The sequence below is a fragment of the Trachypithecus francoisi genome, unplaced genomic scaffold (genome assembly GCF_009764315.1).
Source record: "Trachypithecus francoisi isolate TF-2019V2 unplaced genomic scaffold, Tfra_2.0 Lachesis_group11, whole genome shotgun sequence".
Lineage (NCBI taxonomy): Eukaryota > Metazoa > Chordata > Mammalia > Primates > Cercopithecidae > Trachypithecus > Trachypithecus francoisi.
This window is the reverse complement of record NW_022681456.1, coordinates 13,085,654-13,091,663: the sequence shown is the minus strand read 5'-3', so window position 1 is coordinate 13,091,663 and position 6,010 is coordinate 13,085,654.

Genomic DNA, 6,010 nt, shown 5'->3' with positions numbered 1-6,010 from the left:
ATGAGGTCTCACTCTGTCACCCAGGCTGGAGTGCAGTGGCACAATCATAGCTCTCTGTGACCTTGAACTCCTGGGCTCAAGTGATCTTCCCACCTCGGCCTCCAAAACCGCTAGGACTACAGGTGCACGCCACTATACCCAGCTTGTTTGTTGTTTGTTTGTTTGTTTGTTTATTTGTTTTTATGTTGGTGGGATTCGTGTGACTTTTGTTAGTTTGTTTTTGTAGAGAGAAGATCTCACTTTGTTGCCCAGGCTGGTCTTGAACTCCTGGCCCCAAGGGATCCTCCCAGAACATTGGGATTACAGGCATGAGCCACTGTGCCTGGCCTTAATTTTTGTAATGTAAAAAAATTTCTAGCCGGGCGCGGTGGCTCAAGCCTGTAATCCCAGCACTTTGGAGGCCGAGATGGGCGGATCACGAGGTCAGGAGATCAAGACCATCCTGGCTAACACGGTGAAACCCCGTCTCTACTAAAAATACAAAAACTAGCCGGGCGAGGTGGGGGCGCCTGTAGTCCCAGCTACTCCGGAGGCTGAGGCAGGAGAATGGCGTGAACCCGGGAGGCGGAGCTTGCAGTGAGCTGAGATCTGGCCACTGCACTCCAGTCCGGGCGACAGAGCGAGACTCCGCCTCAAAAAAAAAAAAAAAAAAAAAAAAAAAAAAAAAAAAAAAAATTTCTAAGCCAGTATATAAATGTGAAACATCATTGTAACTCAGGGTTTCTCAGCCCCGGGATTATTGATATTTGGGGCTAGATAATTCTTTGTTGTCGAGGCTCTGTCCTGTGCATTGTAGTATCCCTGGCCTCCACCCACTAGCACACACACCCCAGCCATGGCAATGTCTAGACACTGTCAAATATCCCCTGAAGGACAAAATCACCCGGGATTGAAAAGCACCTGCTATAACTGTATGATATGAACATTCTCAATGAATTCATTAAATATACTTTAATAGGCCGGGCACGGTGGCTCAAGCCTGTAATCCCAGCACTTTGGGAGGCCGAGACGGGCGGATCACGAGGTCAGGAGATCGAGACCATCCTGGCTAACACGGTGAAACCCTGTTTCTACTAAAAAATACAAAAAACTAGCCGGGCGAGGTGGCGGGCGCCTGTAGTCCCAGCTACTCGGGAGGCTGAGGCAGGAGAATGGCGTGAACCCAGGAGGCGGAGCTTGCAGTGAGCTGAGATCCAGCCACTGCACTCCAGCCTGGGCGACAGAGCGAGACTCCGTCTCAAAATAAGTAAATAAATAAATAAATAAATATACTTTAATTAAGTCAGCAGAGCTTACAAAACAACCAAAATACGTTGCTCAGTTTTTAAATATTATGACAATTTTAACTGATTATTAGAACTTTCATTCTGATCCCATCACTTTCCCAGTGTTTTCTCCAAGTATGAACAAATGATTTTCGATGGTTTTTTCCCTCCTTGACCTGAGACAAAGCTTTTAACGAGAAAAGCTAAATTTTCAAAACTCAATTAAATGGTAATTAGCCTCCCTGCCATTTGATTTAGGCAATTTTTCTACGGTGCTTGGATATGTTCATTAATTGTGTTTCTTCAAAATGTTATAAGGTATAAAAACATACCTCTAATCCTTCAGCCCACTGACTTCAGGAGTGTTTTATAATTCCCAATCCATTTATAATGCAAGAAACTCAGGCACCTGATTCACACCAGCTATTCTCTAAGGACAGCTTAAAAAAGAGGCATCAAATTCGTACAGTGGTCCGGGTCCCTGCTCTGTATACTTAACATAATTGTTACTGACGTCTAATCTACTAGAAAGAGACTAGATTAATGTCAATCTCTCAAAATTGATGCAATGCATATACTTATTGGAAACTGTGTCTCATGCCTTGGCTAAGCTCCAAGAAGCCAAATATCTTGTCATAGGAATATGATTAAACATGCTCTACGTTGGATGGGCACAGTGCCTCACACCTGTAATCTCAGCACTTTAGAAGGCAAGGTGGGCAGATCACTTGAGGCAAGGAGCTTCAGACCAGCCTGGGCAACATGGCAAAACGCCATGTCTACAAAACAATACAAAATTTAGCCAGGCGTGGTAGTGTGTGCCTGTAGTCCCAGCTACTTGGGGGACTGAGGTGAGACCATTGCTTGAGCCCCAGAGGGGGAGGCTGCAGTGAGCTGCACTCAAGCCTGGGTGACAAAGCAAGACTCTGTCTAAAAAAAATTTTTTTTAATTTTATATATATAATTTTTTAAATTATATTATTTTTTATTAATATATATATTAATTTTTTAAATAAATAAATAAATTTAATTGACTCTCAACCTTCTCTGTCAACGTAATATTTATTATTTTATTTATTTATTTATTTATTTATTTTTTGAGACAGAGTCTCACTCTGTTACCAAGGCTGGGGTGCAATGGCGCCTTCTCGGCTCACTGCAAGCTCCGCCTCCCAGGTTCACACCATTCTCCTGCCTTAGCCTCCCGAGTAGCTGGGACTACAGGTGCCCGCCACCACGCCTGGCTAATTTTTTGTATTTTTAGCAGAGATGGGGTTTCACCGTGTTAGCCAGGATGGTCTCGATCTCCTGACCTCGTGATCCGCCCGCCTCGGCCTCCCCAAGTGCTGGAATTACAGGCGTGAGCCACTGCACCTGGCCCCTAATATTTATTTTTTAAGTCCCTCTCCTATGCCCATGCACTCAAGCTGCACAGGATAATCCTTTTCTCTTCTCTTCTCTTTTCTCTTCTCTTTTCTTTTGAGAGACAGGATCTCACTATGTTGCCCAGGCTGGTGTCAAACTCCTGAGCTCAAGTGATTTTCCCACTTCAGTCTCCCAAAGTGCTAGGGTTACAGGCATAAGCCACCTTGCCTGGTCAAGAGCAAGAATCATGCCTCTCTTGGTGCAGGCGACAATCCTCAATATCTTACACAGTGCCTGGCCTTTGATAGGCTCTCAATAAATTTGTATTCTCTGAATTAATGTGTGAATAAATGAATCCATGCACCTATAATTCAATAAAGTGCTAGATACAAAGGTCAGGTATAAAAGCCACTCTGCTTTAAGTTTTCATATAAGAATTTTGTGACTGTTGATGGGTTTGAATTGAAACATGGAATAAATATCTAGAAGCAGTCATCCTGGGGAAGAACAAAAAAACACAAAGATATCAGTAAAAGCCTTTCAAGAGACAAATAGAGGCCAGGCTCGGTGGCTCAACCTGTAATCCCAGCACTTTGGGAAGCCAAGGCAGGTGGATGACTTAAGGTCAGGAGTTCGAGACCAGCGTGGCCAACATGGTGAAACCCTGTCTCCACTAAAAATACAAAAATTAACTGGGCACGTTGGTGGGTACCTGTAATCCCAGCTACTCAGGAAGCTGAGGCAGGAGAATAGCCTGAATCTGGGAGGCAGAACAGGTCAGGGATTTTCACAATGCTTTTCCATACAATGTCTGGAATCTATAGATAACACAAGCAGTTAGATCAGGGGTTGATTTTTAACTACCAGACCCAGGGCGCGCAGGGCTATCTGCCTGTGGATTTCATTTCTGCCTTTTAGTTTTTACTTCTTCTTTCTTTGGAGGCAGAAACTGGGCATAAGACAGGCGTGGTCTCCTCCATTAGAGGCAGGGTCTTGCTATGTTTCCCAGGCTGATCTTGAACTCCTGGCTTCATTTAATCCTCCTGCCTCGGCCTCCCAAAGGTCTGGGATTACAGGCATAAGCCACCATATCCAGCCTATAAAAATACAATTTCTTCTGTTATGGTGCTAGAGGTCAAAAGACCGACACAGGTATCACATACTAAGATCAAAGTATTGGAGTCTCTGAGAGAAAATCCTTATTCTTGCCTTTTTCAGCTTTTAGAAACCACCTACATTCTTTGATTCATGGCTTCATTTGCCATCTTCAAAGCGAATAATGTAGCAAATGGAGCATCTTGATTCTCTCCTTCTCTCTTGTTTCCACTCTCTTTCTGACCCCTTTATTTATCACATTCATATTTCCTTATCTTTCTGGCCTTCTTCTTTTCTTCTTTCTTAAAAATATTTTTTATATTTTTAAATTTTTTTTCTGAGAATCTCGCTCTGTCACCCAGACTGGAGTGCAGTAGCACTATCTCAGCTCACTGCAACCTCTGCCTACTGGGTTCAAGCAATTCTTGTGCCTCAGCCTCCCAAATTGCTGGGATTACAGGCGCCACCACACCCAGCTAATTTTTGTATTTTTAGTAGAGATGATTGACCAGGCTAGTCTCGAACTCCTGACCTCAAGTAATCCACCCACCTCAGCCTCCCACAGTGCTGGGATTAAAGGCGTGAGCCACTGTGCCCAGTCCCTCCTTCCTTCTTATAAAGACTCTTGTATCTCTGTATCTGGATAATCCCGAATAACTCCCCCATCTCAAGACTTTAAATTTAATCGCATTTGCAAAGTCCCTTTTGCTATGAGGTAATATACCCATGGGTTCTAGGGAATGGAATGTGGATACCTTTGAGGCACTGCTATTGGGCCTACCAGAAAGGCTGAAGAAAAGTTAGTGCAGGCAAGAATAGGTGAGGTCAAAGACATTCCTTTTCAATGACTAAACGCTTATGCATTACAAAGAACTATCTTTGCAATTTCATTCTTTAAGACTAACTGAATTGGCCTTTTCCATGATCAATAATATTGGGTTGCACTTTTCTACTCTTTTTGCTTTTAGGCTGCTTTTGTAATGTTTTCTCTATTTCCCAACTTCTAATAAAGTGAAGACACTTGGAGAGGCTGACTGCAAGAGGCATTAGTTCAGCTTTCTGTGTGAGAAAGATCTACAGAACCCAAATATTTCTATTTGGGGCGTGTATATATTGGCAAAAACACTGTCCAGTCTTGCATAGCTCTTTGCTTAAATTATTATTATTATTATTTTTTGAGACAGGGTCTCACCGTGTTGCCCAGGCTGGAGTACAGTGGTATGACCTCAGTTCACCACAACCTCCGCCTCCCAGGTTCAAGCCATCCTCCTGCCTCAGCCCCTGCAGTAGCTGGGATTACAAGCACTCGCCACCATGCCCAGCTAATTTTTGTATTTTTAGTAGAGACGGGGTTTGGCCATGTTGGCCAGGCTAATCTCAAACTCCTGATCTTAGGTCCTCCACCTGCCTCCGCCTCCCAAAGTACTCGGATTACAGGGGTGAGCCACCACACCATGCCATCTAAACCATTTTTAAGTGTACAGTTCAGTGGTAGTAAATGCATTCATATGGTTGTACAACCATCACCACCCTCCATACACAGAACTCTTTTCATCTTGCAAAACTAAAACTCCATCCCCATTAAACACAAACTCCCCATTCTCCACTCCCCAAACCCCTGGAAACTACCATTCTACTTTCTGTCTCTGGAATTTTTACTACTATAGGTATCTCATATAAGTGGAATCATATAATATTTGTTCTTTTGTTCTTTTGTGATTTGTTTCCCTTAACACAAGTTCATCCATGTTGTAGCATGTGTCAGAATTTCCTTTTTAAAACTGAATAATAGTCTATTGTATGAGAAAGGGTGTTGCTCTGTCACTCAGGCTGGAGTGCAGGTGTGTGATCAGGGCTCACTGCAAGCTCTAACTTTTGGGCTCAAGCAATTCCCCCACCTCAGCCCCCTGAGTAGCTGGGATGGCAGGCACACACCACCACATCGTTTTATTTTTTGTGTTTTTTTTTTTTTTTTTGAGACAAGGTCTTGCCCTGTTGCCCAGGCTGGAGGGCAATGGTGTGATCTTGGCTCACTGAAACCTCTGCCTCCCAGGTTCAAGCAATTCTCATGCCTCAGCCTCCCAGGTAGCTGGGATTACAGGTCTGCACTACTATGCCCAGCTAATTTTTGTATTTTCAGTAGAGATGGGGATTTCACCATGTTGACGAGGCTGGTTTCGTACTCCTGACCTCAGGTGATCCACCCACCTAGGCCTCCCAAAGTGCTGGGATTACAGGTTCGAGCCACTGTGCCCGGCCCCCATTCATCTGTTGATGAGCACTTG